This window comes from Vanellus vanellus (genome assembly GCF_965231255.1).
Source record: "Vanellus vanellus genome assembly, chromosome: 6".
Classification (NCBI taxonomy): domain Eukaryota; kingdom Metazoa; phylum Chordata; class Aves; order Charadriiformes; family Charadriidae; genus Vanellus; species Vanellus vanellus.
In genome coordinates this window covers 67,090,377-67,106,051 of record NC_138911.1, presented here as the reverse complement: position 1 = coordinate 67,106,051, position 15,675 = coordinate 67,090,377, and positions in this window count along the sequence as shown.

Genomic DNA, 15,675 nt, shown 5'->3' with positions numbered 1-15,675 from the left:
CCATGAACCCATCTGTGGTACAGGAGACCTGTGGCAGTATATGGAGCAATCTGCCCTCCTCTAACCCACCCCAAGCACAACCTTCCCGCACCAATAGCCCAGCTGAAAGTAAAGGGAGAGCTCAGAGGGTAGTGGGCTCGCTGGTATGAAGGCAGAACGATCTGCCCACAAAGCAGCTGGGACAATAATACCCAGGTGGATCTTGGCTAGTGTGAATTGGGTAAGCTCCATCACAGCTGATGAAGCTGTGCTGATTAATAAGGTGTGAAGGTATTGAGAACCCTTAGTTGTGGTGAGCTTTGGTTTGGTTTTTTTCTAAGGGACAATGCCTCTGGGATTGGGTCCAAGATGCAGCTACACATGTGTGCTGGAGGGTACCAAAGCAGCCGTCAGCTGGTGTCCATCTGACTTTTCAAAGCCAGACATGGAAACCACCTGAGGGGATGGAAAAAGGCAGTGCACTGCCACTGCTGTGAGTGCTCTCTTGGGAGGTGGGAATGGGCAGGCCAGGAGGGGGGCCCCGCAGTAAATCCATGCCTGTTTCTGGCTGGGTTGCTGTCAGCATCTCCCCCAGCTGAAGCTGTGATGCTCAGGGGAATCAGAGGGGACACCGATGACAGTCCAGCACCTGGGAATTATGGAGGAGAGCCCAGGACTGCTGGATAAAGGGCATCAGCTTCATGGACCGCAGAGGCAAACAGCTAATGCAGAAATTATCTGTCATCCCACCGAGACCACAAGCAACACGCTGCCCTGTCTCAGGCTCAGGCCAGTGCTAGCAGCCAGTTCTGCCCAGAGCATCATCCCCACCATCCACATCGCACCTTGTGGATTACACACCTTCTGCAAGGAGTTGCGGGCAGAGAACATCTTGCTTCTGTCAAAAGCAATGGCAAAAATCCAATCGCCTTCAGAGAAGGCATAACCATATTTATTTTAAAAAATTAATACACATGCTCTCAGGGAAACGTTCAGCTGTCAGAGCAGAGTAGGTCACAGCAGCATTTGATCTATAGACTCTAAAGCTACTGGTGGACATCATGTCTTTTACAGGCAGTTATATGCCTCTTTTTGTTTCTGTCAAGCAATAGCCTTATTGCACTTGCAGCCCTTATTTTTTTAAGGGCTCAGTGCTTTTAAACAAACTATTAAAGTAAGGATTCAGGCTCCAGCCTCACCAAGAGCCACCACAAATGAACAGATGTGCTGCAAGGACAGTGTGAACAGGGTCTGTGGTTTCCCTGAGCCACAACAACGTTTGGTGACATCCTGCTGCACTGTCCCTATCCCAAATGAGAGCCTCTACAGGAGAGCAACAGAGCATTGCTGATCAAGACAAGCTGCCCCCAGCTCCTCAGCAGCCTTTTCTGATCTATATTCAGAACCGGGGTGTTTTCTGTGCCCTAAAACATGCCAGGATCCAGCACTCGTGGCCTCAATAACACTAAAGGTGTCCAGGTCCACAGCTGAAGCTCTTGTGTGCTATCATAGCATCATCCTGTAGAGAAGAAAAGATAATTTGTGGAGGAGGGGGTGGAGTGAAGCACTGAGAAGTGCTGATTTAGGGCACATCTGTTTATCTCCCATCCGGGAGCAGGGGGAAGCTGAGGCAAAAGCAGAAAATGCCCCGGCACAGGTTCCAGTGGTTGCAGGAGAGAGGAGAGGTTGGGTACAACTGGACACAAAATGTTGACCTCTGCATGTAAGGAGTTAAGGGAACAGTATTTTTAGCCCAGTCTCTGAATGAAGTTCTTCCATTCAGCCCTCTTCAATGAAATTATTTGGAGGCACAAATTGCTCAAAGAAACTCACGTGTTTTTTTTCTCCTACCTAAGAGGGGGACATTCCCTTATAATTGATATATCAAATGCTCTAGTCCAGACTGGGCCAACCCCCTTCCTTTCTCCTGGGACCTTTCCCCCCTCCTACATCCCACGGATAGTCTCAAGCATCTCTCAAGCAGAGACCATCACTTTCTAGTTACGATCGTCACTTGAACATGTCAGTGTGACCGGAGGTCCAATCCTTCTTCAGTGAAAAGCCAACAACTGTGGCAGATGCTGGCCTGAGCAGTTTGTCCCCCCTGTAGTTTCAAGCCCAAGAAGGCCTTCAAAGGCAGATCGAAATCAATTGACTGATTTCAGCTTCCACGTGCTGGGCAAAGGATCCAACTTTAGGGATATCTCCTTGTTCGGTGCTGGTTACCGCCAAAAAGGTCCAAAATGGGTGGCAGCTGATGGGCTGCAACCAAATAATGGGGCTGAGCCAACTGAGAGTCAGTTCATCCACTTACTCTGGTGGATTTATCCACCAATTTACCCACCCAGTTCTAGATGGTTTTTCCCTGAATTCAGCCAAGACCTCTCCAGTTTCTCCTCCCCCACAAGACATCCTGGAGGATACCATGTCACCACCCAAAGCTGTTTTACGAAGGGGTCCTGTGGCCATCACCTCCCCACTACCTCAACACCATGGTTGGATCCCAGGTCGACTGCATCTGCAGCAGAGCAGGGATGCCCAGCCGGGAGCTGCCAAAGAGCAAGGTGGAGAAGCGAGAGGCACATCTGCTCTCCCTGCTCCCTATGTGAGACTCGGTAAGTCTGTGACTTGCACTTCCAACATGCTGCTTGAGTAAAGAAAGGGGTCTTGGCTTGCCTTGAAGCGGTGGGAGATTGGGTTATATACAGCCCCTCTTTTTTCCCTTGAAAAGCATCTGTTAATAGAGAGGAGTCGGAGGGGAGCATCAGACAAAGAGACATCACAAGCATGATCCTCCCCATCAGTGGAGCAGCCGCTTGCCAGGAGGGTTTCTCATGCAGCGTATGCCTGTGATGTGCTATTATATTTTATGAAAAGAAGGTAAAAATGTCAAATTTAGAACATCTTGGCTATTTCCAGAGGATTAATGCTATTACGGCTCGGAGATAACATGCAGTGGAGACTGCTGCCTGCTCCCAAGCAGCAATTCAGGGGCCAACTCTTTGAGGAGGCATCTGAGCCAAGACAAAACCGATCCCAGACCAAGGCAGAAGCTCCCCATTTGGCTCATTTCATCCATCAGGGCTCTCCAGATCTCACCTTGAAGTGCCATTCGCTGATCGGGGCACACATTGGGCTGAATGGACCAGGAGGGGATGGTGAAGGGCTCTGAGCTCGTGTGGTAGTTCCCAAACTCTGGCGTCCCAAACGCCATCTGCCACAGGTAGGTGCATTTGGTGATCGAGCTGTCATGCATGCAGCACCCTCCACGGGTAGTTGCTCCCAGAGCTTTACTGTAACTCAGGCCACCACCCAGGCTACCAAATTTGTTCTCCTTTATTGAACATCTCATTTTCCTATTGCATCTGCAGCAACATGAAGCGTCATCTCCTGTGTCCTGGGTCAGCCCTCAGCTACTGAATCATCATCCTCCCTCAAAAGGAGCTTTAAAAAGATCCATTAAACCATTTGCTTTGTGGTCCTTTATGAGGCATTCCAGGTTTCCACTTCAGCATCCAATTTCTCAGGACGCTAGCACTGCCACAACTCCCTTCTCATCAGGGATCTTATTTTAAAGGGCAAAATAATTGAATATCACACACAGGTTTTCCTCGCGGCATTTGAAAAGAAAGTCCCTTTCATCTGAGATATGACACATCCCGGTCGGGTACAGGGTGGGGGAAAACAGATCAGAGAGATTTTGCTTCCATGTGACTACAAGATAAATCATTGTCCAGGGCAGTGGGTAGTAATTGTAACTCCCCTCTGAGTTTTACAGTACATCAGAGGTCTGCGAGGGCTGAGATTGCTCGATAGCTACCGCACCTTCCAGGCACCAATTACCCTCCTCTCTGCTTTCAGTATCAAAGGCAAAAAAATTGCTTTCTTCACGCTAAATGATCTGCAGAGTGGAGCCAGATGGGCAAAGGGGCTTGGAGAAATTATCACTCGCTCTGCTATGCCCAGGTCTCATCTATTTCTTTTAGCTCCTTCCAGAGAAGGAAGCGCTGTACGGAAGGTGTGGGACTGAAGGTGCTGCTTTTGCACCTCTTGCTCTCTGTGATGAGCTGGTTATTCGCTTTAGGCAAAAAAAAAAAAAAAAAAAAAAATCGGTGCTCAGTTTATTCGTTGGACACTTCAATATATCAGAGAGGAAGAATCAAACTGCAGAGAAAACCCTTTTGTCTTCTGACCATGCACTTTCACTTAGGAAAAACACCGGTCCCTGCAACAGTGACTGTCATCGGCAGACAGCCGTGCGCATTTCAACGGAGCCATTTGCCCTCTGAAAAAGGGGAAACCAAGGCTGATGAAATCGATTTGCTAGTGGATCATACAGCAACCTTGCGGCATGTGAACGTCTGTGTCCAGCATCCCAGCCAGGGCTTGGTCCATCACACCCTGCTGCTCTCCTAGAAGCAGAGACACCCCTTGGCCAACTCTCCATCCCAAAATGGCTTTCCCTCCTCCCACGCAGCGCAAGACCTGCCAGGATGCTCAGCCATGAAGCAAATCACCGTCAGGCACTTGTACTATCAAGGACGCGTCCCCTCTCCTCTATTAAATCAACATACAATGAATTTGGGCACAAGCTGGCTTGGCCCAACCCAAGCGTTAGCTCCACCACACACTTACGTCGCCATGCAATAGCACTCCACTACGGTGTGTTGGACTTTGCGCATTTCGCACTTGTAGTGCCCCTTTCAGTTACGTGGTTGTGCAAATGTTTCCATCACTGCCTAAAATGCTGCAGGTCCAGCCAGCTCCATTACAACGTCCTGGGTTTCGCTGGATGCAGACTTTAATTAATCAGTGGGATTGGGCAGTATTTCCAGTGCTTAGGTTCACTTGTAAAATCTAGGCTGTCTACTGCACAGCTTCCTTTCTCACCTGTACCGATTCTGGATGACGTATATGTTTATTTACTGTTGACTACATCGAAAATTGCATATATTGCTTCAAGTTTGTCTTGCAAGCAGTGGTCATGTGAGTGTCACCTCAAGGATGGTCAGGCAAGCGAGAACCCTTCCTCCAGCTTCTCTGTTCTTCAGATCAAATGTTTAGTCCATAAAATCACGGTAACATTTTATTTCCATAGTGTCAGCTGAGATTCCTCTTCTGCAGAAAATTCCAAAACTGTGGTTTTCCCATGTGCAGCTCTGTGAGCACCAGGTAAGGGCTTGGGATTTGCTATGGCAGTGGAGCTCACAAGCAATTAACTCTAAGATTTTAGCTCCAGATTTCTGTCAGCCTGGGGTATCTAGAAGACAGTCACTGTGCAAATTCTCAGGCTCTAATAATGTTTGACCTATAGGAATTTCCCAAACCACACACGCTTAAAGCCCTCTGGACCATGGCACATTTGCAGATTTGACTTTACACTTCAAGTAGTCTGAGCCATCGCGTGCCTGTGGATGTTATCCAGCACTGCAAGCCCCAGCCTGGTTCAGAGCACTTTGTTTTGTTATAAGGTAAATGTTAAATAATAAGATGTTTTTCTTGTTTCCTGTCCCCTCAAAGTCTGTGCTCTGCCATCCAAAAACCCCATGTATCTTCTGGCTTAGTGTTCCCACTCCCTCGTCTCCTTCCTACATCCAGGTGGGACCATTTAAATGTTTCAGGGCAATAGCACGTATTTTGAAGCTCAGTAGGCTGACTGCAAAACAAATATCCAATTAAATACTCATTTTTAATAGATGCTGTACAGCTTGCATGCAGACAAATCCCTTTATTAGCCTTTTATTTTTAATGCTTTGAAATCACCTTCTTCGGGTTCACCAGCTCATCCGCTGCTATTGAGCCTTTAACAGTTCGCTGCCCTCTCCCCTGCTTTGCTGGAAATAAGGATGGACTTGGGTTATTTCTGTCGGCCTTTTTTTTTTTTTTTTTAGAGAAGAAAAATTCAATTACAAATTATAAAAGTCACCTTTAATTTAGAGCCAGACATGAAAAGTCACCCCTGCACATCCCAGAGTTATTATTTTGTCAAACCATCTGCAGTCGTTAGAAGCGCAGCAGCCTCTGTCCACTAAGAAGATGTGGTCTCCACGCATGCGCCAGCCTCCATCCATGCGACATCAGGGCCACCGCCAGGTTCCACAGCCTTACCCTGCTCAAAGTCCTCACCAATGCTTCACTGCTGATTTTGTGATGGTTACAGGGATGGTGAAGGTGATGCTCATGTGATGATGCTTCCCAGGGCATCACCATAGACGGATTCAGCTTTCTGCTTCTGCTCGGGTGACGTGAGAGGTTGGGGTTTAATCAGCTTCCTCTTCCTTTTCAACTGCCTGTGGGAAGAGCATTTGGTCCCAGCCATAGTATTCATTGGAGTTCACCATTTTTGACCTGATTTTTCCACCTTTTGGTCAGCTGCTGAGATGCTGGGTGCCCTCAGCTTCTTGGGCTGATCCTGGATGTCCCCTCCAGCCTCCTGCATTACCGGTCCTCCTGTCTCAGTCCTCTAGCTCCTGGCAGAGACTGAATCTCTCCACAGCACCAGCATGTGCCCACATTTCCCAAAATTTGTCCTGTCCTCATCTTTCTCTGTGCCTCCAGATCCAGCACCACTGATCTTTGCACCGACAGCCACACCAGCACCATCTCCACTCTCTGTTGCCCACCCTGCAGGACCAGCCCCAGCCACTGCTGTGTCTCCACCTTCCTGGAGGAGCAGCTCTGCCCCGTGATCTCAGCCCAAAGGTCCCTGTGCAGAGATCAGGCAGTCGGTACATCGCTCCAGCGTTAGGTGGGGAGCACAGCTCGTTCATCAGCATAGCGAAATATCTGACATGGAAGCATACGGATGTGTCATCCCTGTAATTTTCTCTGACTTAACAGCACCCCAGAGCTGTAAAGCAGTCACATCCAGGAACTCATTTAGCACCTAAGTACATTACCCCCTGTGGACGGGATTAAATATCATCCTCTGCGCTAAGTTTGACATGAAAAACAATTACTTTGGGCACTGCATGTTAAAAAGGTGCTTTTATCCTGCACTGACACACAGTTGATAAAACTGAGCAGGGAGTTTGGTGAGCGATGGACACTCCAACCAGCCGGTGGCTGCTTTCGGTGCCTTCGCCTTCCTGTGCCCAGAGGTACATGGACCCCATGCTCCCATGGGACAAGGTCCCGTGGACACCTATTTAGTGTTTGCTGAGCCTGGTGTCAAATACTGCAGCTCTATTTCCATCAAGGGCTGCTTTCTGTGATCTGTTGCACTTGATGGGACAGGCACATCCCAGTCAGACCGGGATGCTCAGCAGCATCAGATATTGGGGGGAGAAATCCATCAGGCCAAACAGATGGCTGCTCTAGCAGCAGTGAAGGCTATATGAGATCGGGGTGAGCAGACGTTGGTCCTGGGCTGGTGAGCAGATGCAGAGCCGGCACGGGGGAGACACTCTTTGGCGACGGGGTGCGCAGCATCCCCCTCCTCCGGCCCCATGGCAGCGACCTCCTGCCTTACGGCCAGATCCTGTAAGTGATAGTAGTTTTGGATTGTCACTTACAGCAAGAACAAAACACCTTGACAAACCTCCACCACCATTTTTGATGCAATCCACCTACAGACACGGTCCAGCGGAGCCAGAGACCTGACACCCTCCTGCCCATAACTAACTTCCACGTACCCAGCGCTAACGCACAGCGCAGCTTTCTCCCATTCCAGCCCTGACTCAATGATGTATTTTACTACCTCCTCCCTCCTTTTCATTTTAATCCCAAGACCAGAGTACTTTTTATGGAGGTCTCCTTGGCCACGGTTGTACCTCAAATATAATATTGATCTTCTCTTCATGCCCGACTGTGCTAAAGTGGTGGCAGCTCCGGTCGCCCCTGGGAGGCAGGGACCGAGGTTGCTGGTGTGTTATTCAGTCTCACAAACCACAACCCCACCAGCAAACCCCGCAGCCTCTTGTGCCCACAGGTGAGTGTTTGTCACCGCAAACCGGTCCCGAATGTTGGCACAGCAGCGCAGCTCCCGCTTGTGGCAGCCCCACATCTGCTCTTACAACAAAACCAAAATCCAATTCCTGGGTATTTCAGTTGAATTTCAGTCTGTATCCAAGTGAGATTTAACCAGACCCGAGTGTAATGCGAAACCAATCAACCAGCGGATTGGATGTTATTTGCTTTTTTTTTAATATTAAAAATGCAAAAATGCAAATAATCTGAAAAAAAAAATATGAGAAGCCCTGAAATTACTTAAATAAGTGCACATAAGTGCAGAGTAAGTTATGGTAAGAGAAAAGCACAATTCCACGGGCAGACAATCTCCAGAGGCAAATCAATGAGTTTTACAGGGCATATTGACCAGTGAGAATGAACCTTGGGAAACTAGCTAAAAATGAAAAAACAGCTAGTCAATCAATTATTTAAAATAAGGATTTTCAGCTTCCTGGTATGAAGTATGGTTAAACCCAGTGATTTAAACATTTTGACTGCAAAAGCCCAGGTCAAATTACAGCCTGATGCTCGTAAATTATTTCATTATCTGACTTTGCTTGTGTAATAGCAGCTGGTTTAGTTTTCCTGCAGAAATTCTTGGTTTATTTCTGAATATCCTTTTATATGAATAAAGCCACATTTTTTGCAGGGATTTTCTTTTCTCTTTTTTTACCACATTACCAATTTGTTCTCCATTAAAGAAAAAAAAAAAAAAAAAAGATTAAAACTGAAGTGCAGTGAACCTCTGTTAACATCAGCCTTTTTCTCGTTTGGTTCCATTTCCTCTGCTTCAGCTGTAATGAATTCATTAGTGAAGAGCCTCAGTGACTGCAGTTTAGCCTTCCAGTCATTTTATATGTAAGATTTGGAAAATGAATCTTGCTTGAGCGAACCGGTGCTGGTCCGGGTGATGTTCGCTCACACCCCCCGAGCCGTAGCACCCGGCCGGCCTTGCCAGGCACCGCACAGGTCCCTTTCTGACCCACCGCTGGAGATTTATTTCCTGCCAAACCCACGGGCTTCACGACAAGGATGCTGTGAGCAAGAGCTGGAAACACCCGTGCAACGGAGCTTGTCACACTGGGCTGGACCTGGCACCCTTCCCTGGCTGTCAGGGTTGGCCCCCAAGCACTGAATTTGGAGTAAAACTTTGTTTTCCCTACAGTGCCTTCATTATCCGTCATACTGAAATAAATACTTTCCCAGGAGCTCCTGGAAACCTCCAGGAAGGGTGGGTAAGCCTTCACTCCCAAATGCTGGCTCCAACGCAGAGGTTAACATTTCCCTTCTTGCACAATGTGCAAGATCCAGGATCTTTCCAGGGACATTTTTGGAAAGGGACATTCAGGAGCTGCTGTTCAACTTCATCCATGTCCCTCCACAGACCCCTGTGTTGAAGCTGCAGCAGTGGCTGAGCAATGCCAGCGGTTGCTTAGGTCTCCTTTTAGTGTCAGAGTCATTTCATCTGGGCATGGCTTTGGCCAAAATGCACTTGCCAACACAAGGTATGGACCTGCCATGGATACTCCTGCCTCGACACCGAGGCTCTGCTGAACGTGGCCTTTCAGCCCAGGAATGCAATTGTAGGTGTCAGCAGAAGGTAGCACCGGTGTCCACCAACTCCTCCCAAGACGTGGAGCTGTCTCACACCCTGTGTCTCCCAGGGCTGTCTTGGGGCATCCCCATCAAGGACTAACCATCCCATGAGCCATGCTGAACTCCCCCACCTCCCATATCCATGCCGCTGCCCCCTCCCCTCCAAGCAGGAGCCCGGCTTGATGCTGCGGGGAAGCTTCATAGCTCCATACGTGAAGGCAGTGCTGAAGCATCCGAGAGGTGATGCAAGCAGGTTTGGCTTAGCCATCACAGCTAATCTGCCAAGATGGTTTGTGTGCTCCTCTTACTGCATTGATGGTAAAAGCAGGGACACCAGAACCGTAACTCAGCCTATTCCTACCAGGACTCTGGGAAGATTTTCCCCACCATCCAGATGCTACGAAGCCTTTTGCTGGACAGAGTGCGTGGCACCTTCCCGCCACTCCAGGAAGAGATGTTGAATGTTTACCATCCTACCTTTGGGTTCTGCTTTGGATGCTCTGACCCCAAAGCCCCCATTGCAGTCACAGCATCCCCTTCCCTCCCCAGCATCTTCTATTTGTCTCTAATTCCAAAGTTCAGCGCCTGTGCCTGTTTTGGATCCCTCTTGTGTCTCCTTCAGCAGATTTCTGCAGGCAATAAGCCTTGTGCTAGACATGGGATAAATCTGCAGGGAATCAGACTGAGAAAAGACAGAAGTCAAAGAGACTTAGAGTAAATCAAAAAAACCCACTGTGTCTGGCAGGTGGAAAATTTGTGTTGCAAATACCATGCGGTTCTGTCTCTATATAACCCCCTGGTTAAACTTCTGTGTGTGCATGTATCAGCATATATGCATGCTAACGATGCAGTGTGCTCACATATAGGCATTTCGTTGTCAATACAGTGGAGCGTGGCGCACCCAGCAGTTACCATTAAGAAGGGACTCACTGGTGGAAATGTTTCCACTGGGAAATGCCACCGTCATCTCTGGTGACTCTCTGCTGCTGGCTCAGACCCAAACCCTTTCCTTGCAGGCGGGGGCTGTCCTGCTCCTGAGCGCTTAGGAGAGCATCGCTGCTGGGGTAAAAAAAAAGGGGGAAAACCACTGCGTGCGTCGCTGCAAGCCTTGAGTAAGCTGAGAGTCAGCGTTCTCGGGCACTGAATTTTTGCACATTAAGGTCCGACCTTAAAGCACTTAAAACCCCCATAGACACTGGGGGTTGCGCAGGTGGAGGATGACATTTGCCCCAAAGTAAAGGAGATTTTCATGCCTGGCCCCAGGCCCTCAACCCAAGCACAGACCCTGCTGGGCTCAGGCACAGCAGCAGCTACCACCCACGGGTGGCTTCACCACCAGAACAAGCATGGAATGCCTTTTGGTTTGTCCTTCCAAAATAACATCAATTAAAACAACCCCAAGCCAGGCTGCCTGTGCTGCTCTGCGTGGATCGGTGCCTCACGGCCGATTGCCTGCTCGTAATCGAATTAGACTGAGCCCTGTGCAAGAGTGACCTCGTGCTTTGCTCAGCCCCAGGGAACCCACGCAGAGCAGCAACCCCGATGGGTGTCTGGGACATCCAGCTTGTCCCCTCCACCAGGGCACATATAACCTTTTGTGCCTACGTGGGTTTTCTGGGGCTCAGAATGGCTCCGCACATGCTCTTCTTGTGGGGGTTTTAATATGCTCTCTCCCCTCTCCCCTGTTTTCACAAAGCCATGGCGTGGCTGGCAGAGTCAGGGACATTAGGAAGAGACCGGCTGACGGACAGAGGCTCACAGCGAGGCAGCATGATCACAGAGTTGTTTCCTTAGGAAATAAACCTATGGGAAAAAAAAAAAAAAAAACAAAAAAAAACCATTGTCATTGTTTCTCTTCTTTCTGCAGGTTTTGTTTTTTCATTGGAAAAAGTCAGCAATGCAGCAAACAGCTTCATGAATATACAGATTGGTTTTGGCAACTACCAATTAGCAAAGAATGTGTTCATGCAATCCCCGACTGACTATCTCCCCGGGAATTTCTTGGTTGGAACAAGCCATTTTTCATTAGAGAAAATACACACGCTTGGACAGATAGTTCTTGCTGGCTCTTATTACCAGAGGAAGCCTGGAGAGGGGCAGGCAGCCACCGTCATGGGGCAGCTGTGTGCCCGCTGGCTCACACACCCACACCAGGAAACAGTACAGCAAAAGGACGCGTGTGCAGCCCATGTGCTCACACGCAACAACACAATGCCTGCCAGGACACCTGCAAATGGGACTGGGAAGGCAATTACAAACCCAGACCACGCACCTCTTACTCACTCCCAAGTCTTTCTGATTCTTCTGCTGGGACCACAGGTCCATGGAGATGTGTGTGATAATATTCGACAAGTGGTGTCCCTCAGGGGTCTGTATTGGGACCAGGACTGTTCAATATCGTCATCAATGTCATAGACAATGGGATCAAGCAGTTTGTGGACAACACCAAGCTGAGTGGTGCAGTTGACATGCCCGAGGGATTGGCAGAGGGACCTGGACAGGCTTGAGAAGTGGTCCTGTGTGAACCTCATGAGGTTCAACAAGGCCAAGGGCAGGGTACTGCCCCTGGGTCAGGGCAACCCCTGGTATCAATACAGGCTCGGGATGAAGGGATGGAGAGCAGCCCTGAGGAGAAGGACTTGGGGGTACTGGTGGATGAAAAGCTGGACGTGAGCCGACAATGTGCGCTCGCAGCCCAGAAAGCCAACTGCATCCTGGGCTGCATCAAAAGCAGCGTGGCCAGCAGGGCAAGGGAGGGGATTCTGCCCCTCTGCTCTGCTCTGGTGAGACCCCACCTGGAGTACTGTATCCAGGTGGTCTCAGCACAGGAAAGACATAGACCTGTTGGAATAGATCCAGAGGAGGGCCACAAAAATGATCCGAGGGCTGGAGGACCTCTGCTGCGAACACCGGCTGATACAGTTGGGGTTGTTTAGCCTGGAGAAGAGAAGGCTCCGGGGAGACCTTATTGCGGCCTTCCAGTACCTAAGGGGGGCTTATAAGAAAGATGGGTAGAAACTTTTTAGCAGAGCCTGTTGCAATAGGACAAGGGGTAATGGTTTTAAACTAAAAGAGGGAAGATTTAGAATAGGTATGAGGAAGAAATTTTTTACACTGAGGGTGGTGAGACACTGGCCCAGGTTGCCCAGAGAGGTGGGAGATGCCCCATCCCTGGAGACATTCCAGGTCAGGTTGGACGGGGCTCTGAGCAACCTGGTCTAGTTAAAGATGTCCCTGACCATGGCAGGGGGGGTGGACTAGATGGGCTTTAAAGGTCCCTTCCAACCCAAACTATTGCATGATTAGAGGAATCTATGATATTCACCTGCAATAAGGCTGCCTTTTTATGAAACATTTGCAGGACCTACAATGGAGACTCAAGGCTCACCGGTGCCATATTACTGGGGTCTTGAAAGATTTGGGAACAGACCCTTGCTCATGGGGCAAAATGGAAAGGACAATGTCATGGTATGCACAAAGAGACACATGGCTATACATAAAGAACAACGGTGTGAACAGGTCAGTGTTGGGGTTCATTACAGCTACTGAAAACCCAGCTGAGGGAATCTGGGGTACTACTCATCACAGCCTATGGCCAACACCGACCTCCAGGTAAATCCTACCCAAAACATCCCAGGCTGAGGCTCCCCTCTGCTTGTATCGCCCCTGCAAGCCCAGCCTGAGTCCTTGCACCCACCACGCAGCATGGAGAAAGAAATGCAACGCTTGACTCTTCCAGGCAATCACCTCCCAGCTTTACCTGAAAGAGAGTGAATGCCATGAACAGCAGACCAGGGAGACAAGGCGCTTAAGTTCAGATATGATGGACAGCTTTTTATTTCCCAATGTTTTAATTAAACAAAGTGCTACATTCCATAGTTACAGTATGAGGAGTTGTTCTTGTCCGAAATAGAAAACCACAAGAAAGCACAAGGACTGCTAATATCACTCTATGGAAGCAGTGCAGTCCAGAGAAACCTCACCTAGGGTGAACATCTGGCATTAGAGACACCTTTAAAAATCAGCAGTTGTGGAGTGTAGGTGCATTTCATCAGGGCAAGAGCTGCACGTCAGGCAGGCGGGTTCCTCCCGTCGGATAAGGGGCTGTAGATGCCGAAGCGGTTGTGTGATGCCTACAATAAATTCTGGCTTGTGCTATTGGGAAATCCCAAGCTGGGCATCCACAGGAAAACAGAGGCGAGCGACTTGTCTTGTGCTGAGTCGAGAGATTATTATTGCTGCAGCAAAGTTGCCGTCGCAGCCGTGGCTTTGCATGGGGCCAAGGCTGCGTCAGCCGTGTCACAACCCACCTCTACGTTCAGGGGCTCACAGTTCACCCAGCACGGAGGATGAGGAGGACTCTTCTGGGCTGTTTTTCTCATTCTGTGTCTTTCAAAAGAATCCGCTTGTTTGGCAATGCAGAGGTACAGATTAAATCAGTACAGCATTAAGAGACTGAAGGCTTCAGCTCCCACCTGAAACCCTCCTCCCCTCCCTGCCTGCAATCTGATAATTTCAAGCAAATTAATCAAACTCCAGGAGTTGTACAGAGAATATTTTTAAGAGCCCAATCCAAAGCCTACTGGCCTTGAATGAGAAGGGAAGGAGCTGAATGATGCTTGTGCTTTAAAGACCTGCAGAAATTGCACTGACGTCAGGGGCACTGCAGAAAACCCTGTCTGTGCTCCAAAGGCTCCTACAAGCTTCACTGGGACCCAGGGCTGGTTTTGACTGTCCATCTTGCCTCCACACTAAGAAGAACTAAGCTGAAGACATGGGGAGCCTCCAGGCTCTGGGGCAGGTGCCTGACCAAACCCAACTATTCAACAAACACCTCCACTTCAAATGGACATCAGTTGGGATCTCTCTGCATTGCCGAGCGGCTCAGAAAGTTGGCCGACGGTAGTCTTCTGCCAACCAGCAGCTCCCAACCAACGCACCTTGGTTGGTGGTGTTCAGAGCCACAGGCTTGGGAGTGAAGCTGGACCACAAGCAAAATCTTTGGGCAGCTCTTCTATCCCACAAGGCCGTCTCCAGCACAGACCAAGAGCCAACACTGAACTGTGTGTTCAGCTGGACCTCCCTGTTGGCTACAACTGTCCTGCTTGCCCACCATACTTGCCACCATAACCACTCCAATATTTGCCACCATTTGTCAGCCCCACTTGCCGCACTGCTGATTTCCAGCACCCCAGCCACCCACGCCATGTCCTCGCTGACTGAAGTCAGGTTCTTGAGAACATCACGGCATCCAGCTGATGCACTAAAACACCACCTTCACCATTCTGACTGGCAGCATTGCCTTTGATTTCTTAAGTTCATTATGTTGGGGAGGGAGAAGAAGAGAGACAGTGAAACTGATTGCCACTGTAGAAAGTCTGTGTTTCCCAAACTGTGGATTTATTAGCACAACGAAAGGCCGTGGCACCTCCCCACCAGCCTTCCCAATCCATTAAATGAACAATCCAACCTTAAGCTCTTCCTGCGCTGCCGGAGCTGCAGTTCTTACACTCAGACCAGCAGCCAGCTGGTCTCCTCAGCCATCCCTCCTCCTCCTGACTGGCCCGTGCACTCTGCGTTTTATCCGTTACTTAATGCAACTTGTGCCGTTATCACACACTGCGCGGGCACCGCACCATTAACAGGAAAGCAAGAGGAGGCTGTCCTTCAGGGGCTGTTATTGCACAAAGCCCTGCTGATCTCCAGCTTCTCGGGTCTTGCTGGTACATCTGCTCTGTTCTGCCGTATTGCTGGCAGCTCCTCTTTTCCAGCGTTATTTTGGGTCTCTCTTTCAGGCTACAGTTGCACGCAAAGGACTCAGCCAGCCCAGCCACCGTCCTTTCTGCTCCAAGACAGATTCCCCCTTGCAGAGAGGCCAATGCCCTTTGTCACTGCTTATTCTCCGTGCCTCCGTGGCTGGACCAGGGTCAAGCATTTCAAGAACACCTTGCAGCTGCCTCTGTAGTCTTGTTCCCAGCCTGCCTGGCGCTGTACCTAAAAGACAAGGCTTTCTGGAGATGATCTCAAGCAAACCGGAACAGCAAAGTCATTCCACCTTGCAACCCTCATCAAGCCTTGTCAGGAACAAACGACCAAAGAGCCCAAGCGACAATATTTCCTCGTTCCCAAAACTGCAAGCCAGCAGCACTC